We start from the raw sequence: 18,867 nt of genomic DNA on the forward strand, positions 1-18,867 counted from the left end.
TTATTGAGTTTTTCGAGAAGGTGACCAAACAGGTGGATGAGGGTAAAGCAGTGGATGTGGTGTATATGGATTTCAGTAAGGCGTTTGATAAGGTTCCCCATGGTAGGCTATTGCAGAAAATACGGAAGTATGGGGTTGAAGGTGATTTAGAGCTTTGGATCAGAAATTGGCTAGCTGAAAGAAGACAGAGGGTGGTGGTTGATAGCAAATGTTCATCCTGGAGTTTAGTTACTAGTGGTGTACTGCAAGGATCTGTTTTGGGGCCACTGCTGTTTGTCATTTTTATAAATGACCTGGAAGAGGGTGTAGAAGGGTGGGTTAGTAAATTTGCGGATGACATTAAGGTCGGTGGAGTTGTGGATAGTGCCGAAGGATGTTGTAGGGTACAGAGGGACATAGATAGGCTGCAGAGCTGGGCTGAGAGATGGCAAATGGAGTTTAATGCGGAAAAGTGCGAGGTGATTCACTTTGGAAGGAGTAACAGGAATGCAGAGTACTGGGCTAATGGGAAGATTCTTGGTAGTGTAGATGAACAGAGAGATCTTGGTGTCCAGGTGCATAAATCCCTGAAGGTTGCCACCCAGGTTAATAGGGCTGTTAAGAAGGCATATGGTGAGTTAGCTTTTATTAGTAGGGGGATCGAGTTTCGGAGCCACGATGTCATGCTGCAGCTGTACAAAACTCTGGTGAGACCGCACCTGGAGTATTGCGTGCAGTTCTGGTCACCGCATTATAGGAAGGATGTGGAAGCTATGGAAAGGGTGCAGAGGAGATTTACTAGGATGTTGCCTGGTATGGAGGGAAGGTCTTACGAGGAAAGGCTGAGGGACTTGAGGTTGTTTTCGTTGGAGAGAAGGAGGAGGAGAGGTGACTTAATAGAGACATATAAGATAATCAGAGGGTTAGGTAGGGTGGATAGTGAGAGTCTTTTTCCTCGGATGGTGATGGCAAACACGAGGGGACATAGCTTTAAGTTGAGGGGTGATAAATATAGGACAGATGTCAGAGGTAGTTTCTTTACTCAGAGAGTAGTAGGGGCGTGGAACGCCCTGCCTGCAACAGTAGTAGACTCGCCAACTTTAAGGGCATTTAAGTGGTCATTGGATAGACATATGGATGAAAATGGAATAGTGTAGGTCAGATGGTTTCACAGGTCGGCGCAACATCGAGGGCCGAAGGGCCTGTACTGCGCTGTAATGTTCTAATTCTAATTCTAATTCTAATTCTAATTCTATACAGGCTGGATGGGTTGCACCTGAACAGATTGGGATCAGGTGGTTTGCTAATGCTATTGGGTAGGGTTTAAATTAATGTGGCAGGGGGATGGGAACCAGGAGGTAACATTATAGAAGAAAAACAAGGTGCACAAAGAATTGGGAAAGACAGATAGCACGGGAGTAAGAAATAGTAAGCTATTAGGTGGGGCCAGAGTATGAGTAATACAATAAGTCCTAAATTAGGTTTACTCTGCATGTATGTGAACACATGGAGTGTGGTAAATAAAGGTTGGTGAGTTGCATTCGCCGGTAGCCATGTGGGAATATGATGTTGTGAAGATAACAGAGACCTGGCTCAAAAAAGGGCACAACTGGGTACTAAATATTCCTGGTGTTCAGGAAAGATAGGGAAGGAAAGAAAGGAGGAGGGGCAGCAGTATTAATTAAGGATAATGATACAGTACTGGAGAGAGAGGATGTCCAAGGACAGAATCTATTTGGTTAGAGTTAAGAAACAATAGAGGTACCATTACATTGGTGGTTGTATTCTGTAGGCCTCCAAAAAGTGGGAAAGATATGGAGGAACTAATTTGCAAAGAAGTCACAGAGAAGTGCAACAACTATAGAATAGTTATAATGGGAGACTTTAATTATTCTAGTATAGACTGGGATAGTAATAGTGTAAAGGGCAGAGAGGGGGATAATTTTCTAAAGTGTATTCAGGAGAATTTTCTACATCTGTATGTTTCCAGTCCAATGAGGAAGGAGGCTTTGCTGAATCTAGTTCTAGGGAATGAGGTGGGACAAGTGGACCAAGTGTCAGTAGGGGAACATTTAGGGTGATCCTAGTATAATAACATTTAGATTTGCTATGGAAAAGGACAAAGAGCAATCCAGAGTAAAATCATTAATTGGGAGAGGGCCAATTTCAGTTGGGTGAGAATGGATATGACCCAGGTAAATTAGAATCAAAGATTGACAGGCAAAACTATAATTGACCAATGGGCTGTCTTTAAAAAGGAGATACTTCATTTGCAGTCAAGGTACATTCCCACGAGTGGGGAAAGTAGGACAAACAAAGCCAGAGCTCCCTGAATGACGAAAGAGATAGAGAGTAAGATGAAGCAGAAAAAAGTTGCATATGACAGCTATCAGGTTGATAATACAAGTGAGAATCAGGTTGAATATAGAAACTTCAGAGTGGAAGTTCAAAAAGAAATAAGAGAAGCAAAGAGTGAGTATGAGAAGAGACCAGCAGCCAACATAAAAGGGAATCCAAAAGTCTTCTATAGGCATACCCGGGATGGTGGGACTGTCCTATGAAGAGAGATTGGGGAAACTGGGCTTGTATTCTCTAGAGTTTCAAAGAATGAGAGGTAATCTCATTGAAACCTACAAAATACTTAAAGGGATAGACAGGGTAGATGCAGGTAAAATGTTTCCCCTGGTTGGGGAGCAGAGAACCTGGCGACACAATTTCAAAATAAGGGGGAAGCCACTTAGGACAGAGATGAGGAGAAATGTCTTTACTCAGAGGGTTGTGAATCTTTGGAATTCTCTATCCCAGAGGGCTGTAAAAGTTCAGTCATTGAGTATGTTTAAAGCAGAGATTGACAGATTTCTAAGTATAAATGACATAAGGGAATATGGGTATAGTGTGGGAAAAAGGCATTGAAGTGGGTGATCAGCCATGATCACATTGAATGGCGCGGCAGGCTCGATAGGCTGAATGGCCTACTCCTGCTCCTATGTTCCTATATAAATAGTAAAAGGGTAGTAAAAGGAGGGGTAGGCCTGATTATGGATCAAAAAGGGGATTTGTAGATGCAGAGAGCATGGTAGTACCAAGGAAGAAGATGCTATCAAAGTTGAGAAAGAGGAGTTAATTGAGATACTGCATGGGCTAAAAATTGAGGAGGTGTTGGAAAGACTGGCTGTACTTAAAGTTGATAAGTTACCAGGACTGGATGAGATGCATCTAAGGATACTGAGGGAAGTAAGGGTGGAAATTGCAGAGGTACTGCCCATAATCTTCCAATCCTCCTTAGATACAGAGGCAGTGCCAGAGGACTGGAGAACTGCAAATGTTACACCCTTGTTCAAAAAAGGGTGTACGGATAAACCCAACAACTACAGGCCAGTCAATTTAACGTTGGTGATGGGAAAGCTTTTAGAAACAATATTCTGGGATAAAATTAACAGTCACTTGGACAAATGTGGATTAATTAAGGAAAGCCAGCACACAGTTGTTAAGGGAAAATCATGTTTAACTAATTTGATTGAGTTTTTTTGATGAAGTAGCAGAGAGGGTTGATGAGGGTAATGTGCTTGATGTGGTGTACATGGACTGCCAAAAACAGTTTGATAAAATTCCACATAGTAGGCTTGTCAGCAAAGTTGAAGCTCATGCAATAAAAGAGACAGTGGCAGCATGGACATGAAGTTAGCCGAGTGACAGGAAACAGACAGTAGTGGTGAACAGTTGTTTCTTGGACTGCAGGAAGTTATACAATGGAGTTCCCCAGGGATCGGTATTAGGACCACAACTTTTCTTGATCTACATTAATGACCTAGACTTGGGTGTGCAGGGCACAATTTCAAAATTTCCAGATGGCAAAACCTTGGAAGTATTGTAAACTGTGAGAAGGATAGTGATAGACTTCAAGAGGGCATAGACAGGCTGGTGGAATGGGTGGACAAGTGGCAGTTGAAATTTAATCCTGAGAAGTGTGATGTGATACATTTTGGAATAGCAAGGAGAGGCAATATAAAATAAAGGATACAATTCTAAAGTGGGTGCAGAAACAGAGGGACCAGGGAGTATATGTGCACAAATCATTTAAGTCGAGAAAGCATATGGAATTCTTGGCTTCGTAAATAAAGGTCTGGAGTACAAAAGCAAAGAAGTTATGGTGAACCTTTATAAAACACTGGTTCGGCCTCAACTGGAGTATTGTGTCCACTCGTGGTCACCACAGTTTAGGAAGGACATGAAGGCATTGGACAGGGTGCAGAAAAGATTCACGCGAATGGTTCCGGGGATAAGACACTTCAATTACGAGGATAAATTAATGAACTGGGGCTGTTGTCTTTAGAGAAAAGGTTGAGAGAAGGTTTGGTAGAGGTGCTGAAAGTCATGAGGGGTCTGGACAGTGTAGATAGGGAAAAACTGTTCCCATTGCGTAAGTGTGGAGAACCAAAGGACACTGATTTAAGGTGATTGGTAAAAGAAGCAACAGCAACACGAGAAAACACTTTTTATGCAGCGAGTGGTTCCGATCTGAAATGCACTGCCTGAGACTGTGATGGAGATTCAATCATGGCTTTCAAAAGGGACTGGGGTAATTATCTGAAGAAAAACATTTACAGGGCTTTGAGGAAAAGACAGCAGAGTGGGACCATCTGAGCAACTCTTACATGAGGCAGCGTGGACACGATGGGCTGAATGGCCTCCTACTGTGCTGTAACTATTATATATTTTTATCATTCTATGAGGAGTGGCAGTATTAATTAGGGAGAATATTACAGAGAGGTTGTCCTAGAAGGGGTCAAGAACAGAATCTATTTGGTTAGAGCGATGAAACAAAGAGGTACAGTACTGACTGTATTCTATAGGCCTCCAAATAGTGGGAAAGATACAGAGGAACTAATTTGCAAAGAAATTACAGAGAAGTGCAAAAGCTATTGTGTAGTCACAATGGGGGCCTTTAATTATTCTAATATAGATTGGGATAGAAATGGTGTGAAGGATAGAGAGGGGAAGTGTTTATAACGTGAGTTCAGGAGATTTTTCTAGAGCAGAAAGCCAGAAGCCTGAAAAAAGAGAGAGAGCAAAGAGACCAGCAAGAAGAAGGACCCTGCCAGAATACCATCTTTAAACACCTAGAGGCAGAGACAAAAAGGTGAACTTTGAAAGTCCCTACCTGAGAAATTTTAACAGGGTCTTCGCCATTGAACTGTGACTGAGATTTGACCAAAGAAGTCTGCAACCAAAGCAAACTGAGTTCTGATGAAAGGTCACAGATCTGAAACGTTAACGCTGCTTCTCTCTCCACAGATGCTGCCAGACCTGCTGAGTATTTCCAGCACTTTCTGTTTTCATTTCAGATATCCAGTATCTGTACTATTTTGCTCCTATCATTTCCCACCTGTCCATAACATTGGACAGGTGAACTTAGCTGGACCAAATGGGTTTCCTCATCCATATTTGTCATGCAAAGTTGAGTGGACTCAGTGGGAAGTCTGTGATTGTGTTGTGCTCCACACCCCAACTGAAAAGGCAGTTTACCACTGTCAGTGGAAGTGAAGATCACGATGCAATTCAAAGGATTCTTCAAGTATCCACAGAGGAGACATCTCAGATGTTAGCTGCTATTCTACACACCACTCCATTAAGGAGGTAACTGAAGCTCTGATTTATTATAAACCCAGCTATAAACACTAATGTAGTGGCTTGCAGCAGCATTGGTAGAGGAAACCAAAGTTTTTTCCAAACTGCTGCATTCCCCGAGGTGTAGGGACATCATTGGCTGTATCCATGTATCCATTCATGTACCTATCATCAAATCCTAGAATGTGTAAATAGGAAGGACTATTATTCACTCAAAATGTAATGTGATTCTGATTTGAACCTAATGCATCTCAATACATGGTTCTGGGATGAGGACTTTGCAAGCTGGTTTCATCTTAAGGAGCAACATTAGTGGATCAGCAGAAGGACTGATAACTTGCATCTGCAACTAACCCTGATACACCTATATCAGTGCTCAGTACAATCTTTGCCAGAGTTGGTGAAGGCCTATCACATTTAGAGGTGATGCCTACTTGTGCAGAACTACACAATGACACAGAACAACCTGACATGAGTACCAGCTGGCTGCTGTGCCACTCAGCACATGTGGTGCTGGAGGGCATCTGTTCATGAGGTCTACCAATCTGTTCGAGCCTAGAAAGTGGACACTTATGAGGTCTTAGGATCCCTCTCTCATGGTTGCCTAGTAAGTTAAAGCTGGCTATGATTGCATCTTTGCATTTAAATTCCAAAGCACCTCTAGCAATGGAAGGATTCATAAACGATGCTCCTGCCAATCCTGTGGCCTCCACCTTGGACATGATCCAGACACCTCATGTAAGGAATCAAGTGGTTTTGCAATACAGGCTTGGTACTGTACCAGCCACTAAGGTTTCTTTCCCCAAACAAATAAGAGGCCGGTGTCACACTTCTGCCCAATGCAAGCTGTGTCAATTTGGCTTAGTTAGTAGCATTCTTAGCTCTGTTCAAAAGGTTGTGGGTTTGAGCTTTAGACTAGAACCTGAGTGCATAACTTATTGTTAGGGCCCTACCAAATTCACAGCCATGAAAAATAGGTCGCGGACTGTGGTCCTCTGTGAAATTAAGGATTGACGCAAGGCTCACCTCGCTGATTGGTAGATGAGCATATCAAGTGAAAGAATTTGGAAGCCAAATTCTGCATGCTGATGGGTGGAAACAGTTTTGTACAAGCTGCAATATTTTGTTGGATTACACACAGCAGGCAATGGTTCAGCGCCACTTAGAGTCCAAAAGCCATCGCAGCAGAAAGAGAGCATCTGACACTGCACTGCTGGAAAACAAACATGGAAAAAAAACAAGCAACGATTTCATCTCTTTTTAAGATGTCAACAGAGAACTCAGAAAATCATCAGTTGGTTACATTGGACCTGGTGGATGCTTTTGCAAGCACCAACATGCCATTGGAAAAATTTGATCACCCAAAGCTGCGGGTATTCATTCAATGTAATGTGCAAAATGGTGGTTGCTTGCCAAATGCAAATAAACTATCGTAGGACTACCTACCAAAGGTTTTTGCTACATATTGTGAGGAGATGAAGTTTCAAGTTAACACATGTGAGTCTCTTGCAATTATTTGTGATGAGTCCACCGATGAGCAAGACAGTTATGTGCTGCATGTTTTATTTGATTTTGCATCTGCTAAGGCCAAAGATGTAGACTCGGGAAAGCTAACAACAGTGCTTACAGACTGCGTCCACTGAGAAGCTGTTAATTAAAGCAAAGTTTCCCAAGCGATAATCAAAACTGTTTCAAAATATGGTGCAAATTTCAACAAAGTATCTGCTTTCATTAGTGGCAATGCAACTTAGATGACAAAATCTTTCAAATCTGTGCTCCGAGGTGTAATACCTATTGCTTCCCATATTATATGTAATGCATATATAATTTCTCTTGTCAGTGAGCTGTGGAAAAGTGACTTTGGTAAAGTTAACAAACTGGCCAGCTACATTAAAAAGATCTTCAAACACTGCCCTAGCCACAATCTTCAATACAGGCAATACATTGCAAATGTGGCTGAAATGGGGGAACAAAACGTTGCCCTTCCTCCTGAGCCAGTAATTACATGTTCAAATTCTTGGTTTCGGGCAGTACTGTATCATGCAGCTCACCTGAAATACTACTCAGACTTTGTCTCAGAAGAGCTCATACTGACACCGAAAACACAGTTTTTACAGACATTGTAACCCTGCTAAATGATGCTCAGCTGAATGAGGGTTCAATTTGTTGCCAAGAATGCTACATGACTGATGGATTTAATCACTTGGTTTGAATATCGACATGTCACAATCCACAAAGCTTACAATAAAGTAATGGATGTACTGTTCAGGGCTGAAGCACGGTCAAAGAAACAACACTCTGGTGGTGCTGAATTAAATGCCTCTGCTCAACAGGTGTTTTCTTGCATGACATAGAAGCTAGTCAAGCAGTGAAGAAAAAGCGGCTCAAAGGTTTCAATAACCTTCTGCGGCGTTCCTGAAAGCTGTGTGTATCTTTGACACTGCACAAATGCACCTGTTGATGGTACATTTAAACTTGTTTCTTGCAATTCCTGGCTTTGACAAGACCTGTAGGCTGAGATTCCTGCTTATAAAAGCATTACAAACGAAGCAGATTGTACTTTGCCTGTGCTGCAGTTTTGGAACTCTGTGGAGTGGAGAATCCCCCACCTTGCAAGGCTAGCACAGCACTGTCTGACAATTCCAACTATCTCTGTGGACATGGAGAGAGCTGTGTCTAAACAGGGACAGGTGTTCACAGCGCAGAGACAGGGAATGAAGAAAGAGACAGTTTCAGGTTGCTCCATGCTCATTTTCAACCACTAATTTCAGTGAGTAAAGAATGCGACCTGTTTATAGTCATCTTTTTACAATAGGTTTTGAGTATACAATAAATGCCATTTGAAACCAGAAACCTCCCTTGTCTTTTTTTTGTTTTAAGTAGATCATTTTCATGGTTTGTTGCGACACGGTGAAATTTACGATTTAAATACATGAAATCATAAAATTCACGATTCTTAAAATGCTGTGACCATGAAATTTGTTAGATTTGGTAGGGCCCTACTTGCTGTACTATTTTGCAGTATTGAGAGTTCTGCATTGTTTCAGCTGCCATCCTTCAGATGAGATAGTAAACCTCATCTAATGATTTATGCTCAAAGAAGAGCAATGAGTTCTCTTGATAACTTAGCCAACACTCTCCCTCAGCCAATGCCATCAAAGACTGACTAATTTCTAATTTATTTTATTCCTGTTTGTATGATGTCAATGGTGCAGAAAGGCTGTCTCCTTTAGCTAGCTGCTAACTTCCAGGAATGTAAGTCATTGTGTGGATTGCTTTGAGAAATATTGCTGTAATAAGATGCTATACAAATGTAAGTCTTATTATAGTAAGCTTGTCAACTCCACTTATACACTTCCTGATTAGTGTTCAGTACTTATCCTTAGCTTCCCCTTCAAAATCAATATCAAAAGCTCCTGCAATATGCGTGTCTGCTTCAAGTGAGATTGATGATGCTTAGAACTCTGCTATGCAATTTTCTTCAGGTACAGCTTGCAGATGACTGAGTTTTCATTATTAGTAAATAAGCATATTTCTCCAGGTGTTTATGTCATTGTTATTATGATCACTATATGTGGAACTAATCATGCAAACCATAGAATACCTGCATAATATGCACCATCATTTCTGAAGGTGCATAAGTTCCTAACTCAATCCACTGAACAACCCAACAACTTTCTCCTCAAAAGAACTGAATTGTTTCAATACTTCTTGCACACTGCAATTTATGGAGATTTAAGAGGGAAGCATTCACAGTGCTCAATTGCATTTGGAGCCTATGTATATTACCTTCTACGCCAATGCTTCCAATATGTTTTCCTTTTTCCTCAACTGAGGATTTCCCTCCGCTGTGGTTGACAGGGCCCTTGAAAGTGTCCATTCCATTTCCTGCACTTCTGTCTTCACACTTTGCCCTCCCTCACAGCAGTCTCCACATTCAATGGATCATGCTCTGCCATTTTCACCATCTCCAATGCGATGCCACCACCAAACACATTTTCTTCTCACCTTTCAGCATTCCAAAGGGACCATTCCCTCCATGACATTGAACTCCTGTTCCCCTATCATCTTTTGGTGAAAACACAGAAGATGCAACACCTGGCCATTCACCTCCTCCCACCATCAAGGGTCCCAAACACTCCTTCCAGGTGAAACAATGATTTACTTGTACCTTTTTCAATTTGATATACTGTATTTACTGCTCACGTTGTGGTCTTCTCTGCACTGGTGAGACCAAACGTAGGTTGGGTGATCGCTTTGCCGAATGCCTCCATTCAGTCCACCAACATGATCCTGATCTTCTGGTCACTTGTCATTTTAATTCTCCATCGCACTCCCACTCTGGCCTCAGCACCCTACACTGTTCCAGTGAAGCTCAAAGTAAGCTCAAGGAAAAGCATCTCATCAATTGATTAGGTACATTACAACCTTCGGGACTCAACACTGATTTCACTAGCTTCAGATCATAGTTTTCCGGACAGCAAGTGCTGGTACTGATTCTGTTGTTCCCATGTAAGGCTCCACAAGACCCATCTTTTGTTTCTTTACTTGTCCCGTTACCAACCCTTTTTGACTTGTACCATCATTCCTTCTTTTTTAATCAATCCTGCTTTCCATCCTATGACAGACCTTCCCTTTTCATCTTTCCTCCCCTCCTCCTCCTCCCCCCACTTTCCCTGCTTCTGTATTAAATTAATAATTGTTATTCCTCTAAGTTATTCCAGTTTTGATGAAAGATCATCAACCTGATTGCTAACTCTGTTCTTTTCTCCACAGATGTTGCCTGTACTTCCAGCATTTTCTATTTTATCATAGATTGATGAATCTCCCATCTGAATCAGTAGAAAGCCTTGGAAAACATGGTGGTGGAGTGACAACAGAGTGGTCAGTCAACCGTCTTAATTTTAAATCTGCTATCACCCACTTCCGCTGGGTGGAGGGAGTTAAAATCCCCTATTTAGCCTTTAACCTCTGTAAACTTTAGCTCATCCAAAACTCAGCTGTCTGTATCCTTGCTCACACCAAGTCCCATTTACCCATCATCCCTTTGCTCGCTGACCTACATTGGCTCCTGGTCTGGTAATGCCAGAATTTTAAAATTCTCATCCTTGTTTTTAAATGGTCATGACCTTCCCTATCTCTGTAACCTTCTTCAGCCCTAGAACCTAACAAAATCTCAATGCTTCTCCAATTCTGGTCTCTTGAGCATCCCTGATTTTCACTGCTCCACCATTGGCTGTCGTGCCTTCAGAAACCTAGGTCCTAAGCTCTGGAATTCCTCCTTAAACCTCTCCACCTCTATCAGCTTCGTTAAGACACTCCTTAAAACCTACCTCTTCAACCAAATTTTTCAGCACCTGTCCAAATAACTCCCTTTAGGTTCCATGTCAAATTTTGTTTCATAACACTCCTGTGAAGCATCTTGGGATGTTTTACAATATTAAAGACAAAATATTAATGCAAATTATGGTTGCTGTTGTTCAATATATGAGCATATTGGGTCATATATTTGCACACAGAAATTCCTTAGTGGAGGATCTCTCCTGGTTTTGCTCACAATACAAATGGCACAGGAATGTTATATCATAGAAGGCACAATTCTGCTGTTAAGGCCTAGCTGCGTTTAACTGGCCCATCTATTTAAAGCCACGCCATTTCATTGCTGTAAATAAGCACATCCTGAGGGCAGTTAGAAGTTATTTGCTGTTGAAGGAAGTTTGTAACTTGACAAGTGCTTTTAAATCCCAGCTCTGGAGCAACCTGGGCTGCTTTTGTTTCATTCTTTCAACACTTCAAAGTGTGATGGACTCAAAACATATCATTATACTTACACATCGATATATACTGTATGGAAACTTCGAAGATCATTGATGGTACACCCACTTAAAAATAATTTGTCAAGCTTCAACTAACTTTATTAGTTCATCTTTGTCACAACAACACTTCCAAACACTCGACTGAATGGTTGCTTACTGTAATAACAGTTTTTTGCTGTACTACTTATGGTGTTTATAACTGCTATGGATTTTTTAAAAAAGAAAAGGTCTTACAAAAATGTTACTTGTTTCAAAATAAAGCCTGCTTTTAACTGAAATTATTGTTCCATTTTGTTCACAATGATGTCTTTTGGTGCTTTACTTTGAAGCAGCAAATGGTGTGTGACTGAATGAGGGGAGTCATGCCAGAATTCGTGATTAATTTTCCAAAGCAACACAAACTCTGAAGAACTCAGTCACTGCTTTGAGTACAAGCAGGTTAAAATGTTTACCTTGAGTTGTGATTATCACTACACGCCAATTCGACATAATGAAAAGATTTTCAAAAAAAATGATTTTATACAGGCACCTCCGCGACAGATCTAGTAAATAGGGCCAGTTTGTTGTTATCTGTGAATTGCAACCCTCGCCGAGAAACGGGATGTTGGATGTCAATTAGAGGTAGCGCATTGTGAATGCCAATGAACTCATTTCGTCTTTAGGCTTCCATTGGAGTCAAACAAAGGCAAGAAGTATATACCGAATGAGAAGTAGACAATCAGCAATTTATTGCACGAAACGTGCCATGCAAAGGGAATAAAAACTAATATGACATCTTTTTCCTTTAAAATTGTCCAGCGACAATAAACTCTAGTAAAAAGGCTTCTTTGTAAAGACGTAGAAGATTATTTACAGAAGCAGCCAATTCGCAAATTGCTTCCTGATTGCCATGTTGGATTCCCTGTAGAGGCTGAAGAGAAAGAAGGACAAATACCAAGGACAGCGCCTGAGTGAACAATAAGCAGCTCCAGCAGGGCTACTAATTGACAAGGCGGAGCTCGGGATTAGGAATTGTACAGTGGCTGCAAGGGCTCTAGTTCAGAGCATTGCTGCAGTAGTTGCCAAGATGTAGAAACTAGAGATTATAATTACCACTTCAGGGCAATGTACAGCTTCGAAATAGAAAGAAGGGAGAAATACAGAGCGATACTTTTGACAGTGTCATTTTAGAGTGTTTGACATAACTTTTCACACCATTCAATCAGATTATGAATCTGAGCAGTTTGTTTCAAAGCTGAGATTTTTCTTTTTTTAACGGGACCATTTCCCAGCATCTGTTGATTTAGTGACAAGTAATATTACACTACCTCAATTAACGATATGTAACGGTTTTCCGCTTGTTTTACTTGACCAATTGAATTTCACTTTAAAAACGAATGGTCACATCAAGATCACAAGTTGATTCTTTAAAATTGATTAAACACATTGGCCGAGCCAATAGTCCAACAAACACGAGAGTGTTTTCAAATTGATTACATTAAAAGATGCAATGAAAAGGATAGAAGGGTTTTTCTCACCCGAACCTATGGTGCGAGAAGGCAAAATTTGCGTCATCATTTATTTTGCAACGGTAGCAGTATAAACCTGGGGCCACACAGAGTGAAGCGTGTGAGATTCTCTGGAGGAGATAGTTTCACGTCTAGGTTATGACACCACATGAAGTACCACTCCCTACATTATCAAGCCATTTTATAAGCCCTTTTTACAACTCACCTTCCTTTAAGTTAAACGTTTTAAGTATGATAATTTTCACGTTTGCGCTTTCGAAAATTAATTTTAACATGGTACTGAGGGCAATTCTGCACATGTCTATAACCATACATACACTGAGTTCTACTAGCCTTTAGAATTGTAGTTTGAGCGAGGCAGTAAAACAGAGCCGGAGCACATATTAGCACGAACGCCGCGATATTAACGGAGCATTAAAAATAATGTAATCGCAGCATTTTGAGATCATACATTTAGCTGCGCCATTAATGAGTAATTTGTCAAACTAACAACATAATCGGCATCAAAAACAAGAAATGCTGGAATCACTCAGCAGGTCTGACAGCATCTGTGGAAAGAGAAGCAGAGTTAACGTTTCGGGTCAGTGACCCTTCTTCGGAACTGACAAATATTAGAAAAGTCACAGATTATAAGCAAGTGAGGTGGGGGTGGGGCAAGAGATAACAAAGGAGAAGGTGCAGATTGAACCAGGCCACATAGCTGACCAAAAGGTCACGGAGCAAAGGCAAACAATATGTTAATGATGTGTTGAACATAATCGGCATGCTGTAACCAAATAGTTAAAACATATAAGTGAGCTAAAAACAGAAAGTATTGGAATGTTTCAGGTTGGTGGACCATTCATCAGAACATGGTGAGTTCTGAAAAAAGGTGACAGACCTGAAACCTCTCTCTCCACAGATGCTGCCAGGCCTGTGGAGTATTTCCAGCACTTTCTGTTTTTATTTCAGATTTCCAGCATCCCCCTATTTTGCTTTTATATAAGCGAGCTACCTGTCTGCCAATTTAACTTTTTACACAAATACGTTATTTCACAGTATCTAAATTACTTTTGAAATATGTAGGACAGAAAAGGCTGGGTAAAACCAATTCACTCCCAGTTTCCTGGGCTGAGATCTTATGAAAGAAAAGTAAACTAGAAAGGAGGGAAACATGTGCTTTTTCAGATTAAATCTATACCTAAGAGTAGATACTGACACTTGGGCAACAAAGTGACAGCGTAACTCAGTTCAGCAATCGAACTCCTGAGGACATGAAAGAAAAATATGTGGAGTTGCATTGGCTAGTGCAACGCCAATACAGTGTTCAGCCATATTTTAAATGAGGTCTGCAACTACATTGGATTTTCAAAGACTTCAGCACAATATCTAGGCTGACACTTCAGTGCAGTACTAAGGGAGTGCTGCAATATTGGAGATGGTAAGCCGAGGCCCGGGCTGTTAATTATCGCATTGCTGTTTGTGGGAGCTTGCTGTATTGGCTGCCATGATTCCTACATTACAACAGTGACTACATTTCAAAAGTACTTCATTGGCTGTAAAGCATTTGAGACATCCTAAGGTTGTGAAAAGTGTTATATAAATGCAAGCGTTTCTTTTTCCTGGGGACTTTATTTCTTTATTTTTCAATATTTTTATTATAATGGGTAACCAGATACGCCTGATGACTTTCCCTTGAAAAATAAAAGTGGGGCCGGGTAACAGAGCTCTGAATATACATCCAAGCATGCATGCACATTGTTCCCTTGTCACTTAGTTGACTGCAAGGCACAGCCAGTTTGCTGCAAAATGAAGCATTTTGTCTATGCTGTATCATGGTATCGGCTTCTTTCTTCATATCATAGTACGTGTGGGGTTGAAAACCAGGTTCACTCGCAGAAAATGGTGTGGCTTATTTCGATACACAATAACCCCAGAATATGGATGTTATGACTGTTCAGGTCTCTGAGCCTGAGGCGAAACTAAGGTATTTGGACGTTTTGTTTGAATATATGTTTGTGTCGCATAAGAAATGTATATTTAAATTTCCTTTGTCCTGGCCAAATTTTTAAGAATATTTATCAGCCTGTCATTTTCCAATTGATCTGTCTATCTGAAGCCATGGTAAGAGTGAGAAAGAGAAACCAGAGAGACTTGGAGGATGGTCGGCAAGAAATCACCATAAAAAAGTTTTGTACTCAGGGAATTAGTGTCCAGTGATTTTACATTGTAACTTAGCACAGTGGATGTGACTGTTATTTTCTATCTTCTGAAGGATAGTTAAGTCTGTAACTTATGTAGATCTGAAGTGTGGCATTGGTTCTGTTCATTTATCCATTTACAAAGAAGAACAAAGAACAGTACAGTACTGGAACAGGCCATTCGGCCCGCCAAGCCTGCGCCGATCTTGATGCCTGTCTAAACTGAAACCTTCTGCACTGGTACAAATCTATTTGTCAGTTTATCGCCTAAGCCTTATGAAGTATTCTACCTGTTCTATCACCTTTCAAGGTTGGGAAAGATCATATGATGGCATATGATGCAACCTGTAAAATGAAAAAAATCTAATTTAAATTAAATATAGTTATTTCAGAAATTAACACTTTGGGATATAGTGCATGAGTGATCTGAAATATGTTATGTGGTAAATGCAGCATGATTGGCTGAAAAAAGGTAACTTTGGATCTGTGGTTCACAAAACTTACCACCACTGGGGTTTTTCACATGTCATTTCTGGGTTTGTTGTGAACTATTTGATAGAGACCTATTGCTATGATTAATCAACAACTCAATTATCATTGTATCACGTGACTACCAGACTGGTAGAAGACAACCTTGGTCTTTTTTCATCTAGCATTTCCTACATTTCTATATTCCTAAGAGTCTTCTGTTTGATCCCAGTGCTCACCTATCTAGACATTGGCCAGGTAAAGACATGTTGATTGAGGACTTACCTAGGAATGGTCTGAAACACTTAGTCATGTCAGCAATCTAGTGTTGAAATGTTTTAAAGCTAAATGTTACAGTAGTCTCACATAACTTTGATGTGTACTGATGGAGAGAGCTTGATGGGCTAAATAACTTCCTACCACTCTACATCTCCTTATGCACTAATAGCTTAATAATTAAAAGTATGGGATGAGTCCAACAAGAGTGAAATGTAGGGAAGCAAAGCCAGGGCTAACTGGATGATGAGACAGAGAATATGATGAAACAAAAAGGAGGGTGTCTAATGCATGGCAGATGAAATCTTCAAGTGACAGCCAGGCCAAATAAAATAAGTTGAGAGGGGAAGTGAAGAGGAAAATAAGACTGGTAAAGAGAGAATATGAGAACAGAATGGCAACTAACATAAAAGCTAACCCAAAAATCTTCTACTGCCATGTACATAGTAAGTCAGTAGTAAGAGGTGGGGTGGGACCTATTAGGGACAAGGAAGGTGATATCTGCTTGGAAGCACAGGGCAAGGCTAGAATACTTAATGAGTATTTAATAAGAAAGAGAATGCTGATAAAATATCAATAGAAGCAGAGATGGTAGAGGTAATGGATGGGGTGAAAATTGATAGGCAGGATGTACTAGAAAGGCTAGCTATGCTTAGAGTGGGTAAGCCATTAGATCAGATGGCTTGCATCCCAAGTTGCTAAAGGAAGCAGGAGTGGAGATAACAGAAAGGCTTGCCATAATCTCCCAATCTTCCCGAGATACTGGGGAGGTGCCAGAGGTTTGGAGAGTGGCAAATGTGACATCCTTATTCAAGAAATAGTGTAAGTACTTTCCTAGTAAGTACAGGCTAGTTGGATGATGAAATAGAGAATATGATGAAACAAAAAAGAGGGTGTTTAATGCATGGCAGGTGAAATCTTCAGTTTAGCATCAGTGGTGAGTAAGATTTTAGAACAATGATCACAGAAAAAAATCAACAGGCACTCTGAGAGGTTGAGTTAACTAAGGAGAGCTAGCATGGATTTGTAAAAGTGCTTTACCAATCTAATTGAATTTTTTGATGAAGTAACAGAGAAGGTTGATGAAGGGAAAGCTAGGATGTTATCTATATGGATTTTAATAAAGCCTTTGACAAAGTACCATATAAAAGGTTGGTTAACAAAATTGAGGCTCATGGAATAGAAGAGTCAGTGTCAGCTTGAATAAAAAAATTAGCTTAAGGACAGAAAACAGCAAGTCATGGTCAATGGTTGTTTTTCAGACTGGAGGATTCAGTTGTATTTCCCAAAGTTCAGTGGGAGGACCACTGCTAAAAATGACTTGGATATTGGCATTGGAATACAGAGTAAAATTTCAAAATTTTCCGATGATATCAAACTTTGAGTGACATACAGTGAGGATGATACCAATTGACTGCAACAGGATATAGATAGGCTTGCAGAATGGACAGACAAGTGACAAATGGAATTTAATACAGAGAAGTGTGAGGTGATGCCTTTTGGCAGAAGGGATAAGCAGAGGAAATATAGACTAAATGGCACAGTTCTAAAGAGTGTGCAGGGACAGAGGGACCCAGGGGTTCATATGCATAGGTATTTGAAGGTGGCAGGAGATATTGAGAGAGTAATTAGCAAAGCATATGGGATCTTGAGCTTCATAAATAGAGATATTGAGTATAAAAGCAGGGATGTTATGCTAAACATTTATTAAGCTCTGGTTAGGCCACAACTAGAGTATTGCATCCAGTTCTGGTGACCACACTTAAAGAAGGATGTGAGTGTTTGTGAGATGGAATGGTTCCAGGGATGAGGGATATTAGCTATAAGTTTAGGCTGGAGAAGCTGGGGTTGTTCTACTTGTAGCAAAGGAGATTGAGGGGAGAATTGATAGTGGTGTACATGATTACAACAGGTTTAGATGAGGTAGATAAAGAAAAGCTATTTCTATGAGTTGATGGTACAAGGGCTAGGGGACACATTTTTAAGGTTTGGGCAACAGATGCAGGGGGATGTGAGGAAGAACATTTTTAAGCAGTGAGTAATATTGACTTGGAACTTGCTGAGTATGAGGGTGGTGGAAGTGGAGATGATGAATGATTTCAAAAGGGAAATTGGATAGGGACTTGAGGGAAATAAACTTGCAGGGCTACAGGGATAGAACTGGGGAATGGTACTGATTGTATTACTCCACAGAGAGCCAAAATACCGTTGATGGGCCGAATGTTCTCTTTCTGTGTCATAACGACTCTATGACTGCATGAAAAATCACTGAAATGTTACTGTCAGTTCCTAGTTCTAAGGTTATTGACTCAACAGGTGTTCACTGTATCTCAGTCTCACTGAGGCACTTTTTCTGTTATGGGATTATAAGTAGGATTTGTAAGCACCATACAAAAATTAGGAAAAATATTAATTTGTCCTAATTAAGAAAGAAACAATTGTTGCTTTTTAGAAGAATCCTGAGGTAACTGGAATCTAACAATAAAAAAAGCAACTGCGAATCAAGGACAACTCAATATTGGTAACACCTTTTCAAGGTTAGAATCATAGAATCATAGAGATGCAGCACCGAAACAGGTCCTTCGGCCCACCGAGCCCATGCCGACCATCAACCATCCATTTATACTAATCCTGCATTAATCCCATTTCCCTCTCCCATCCCCACTTTCCCTCAATTCTCCTACCACCTACCTACACTAGGGGCAATTTACAATGGCCAATTTACCTATTATCCCACAAGTCTTTGGCTTTGGTTCTACCCTGTTATTTGAAAAGAGTGCTGGATCCATTTTGAATCTTCTGCCTGTTCTGTTCTCATCACATGTAGACACATATTAAACAAGAAAATATATACTAGCTGTAGGCTATACTATGTACTTTTACTGCACAGCACCCATGTTGAAAGTTATACCCCGAGGGAACCCTGTTTTATTTCTATATGAGTTAATATCAATTATTGTAATAAGTTAATATCAATTATAGTTTTGTAACTTATCTGTAATTTGAGCATTG

This window comes from Heterodontus francisci, chromosome 9 (assembly GCF_036365525.1).
Source record: "Heterodontus francisci isolate sHetFra1 chromosome 9, sHetFra1.hap1, whole genome shotgun sequence".
NCBI lineage: Eukaryota > Metazoa > Chordata > Chondrichthyes > Heterodontiformes > Heterodontidae > Heterodontus > Heterodontus francisci.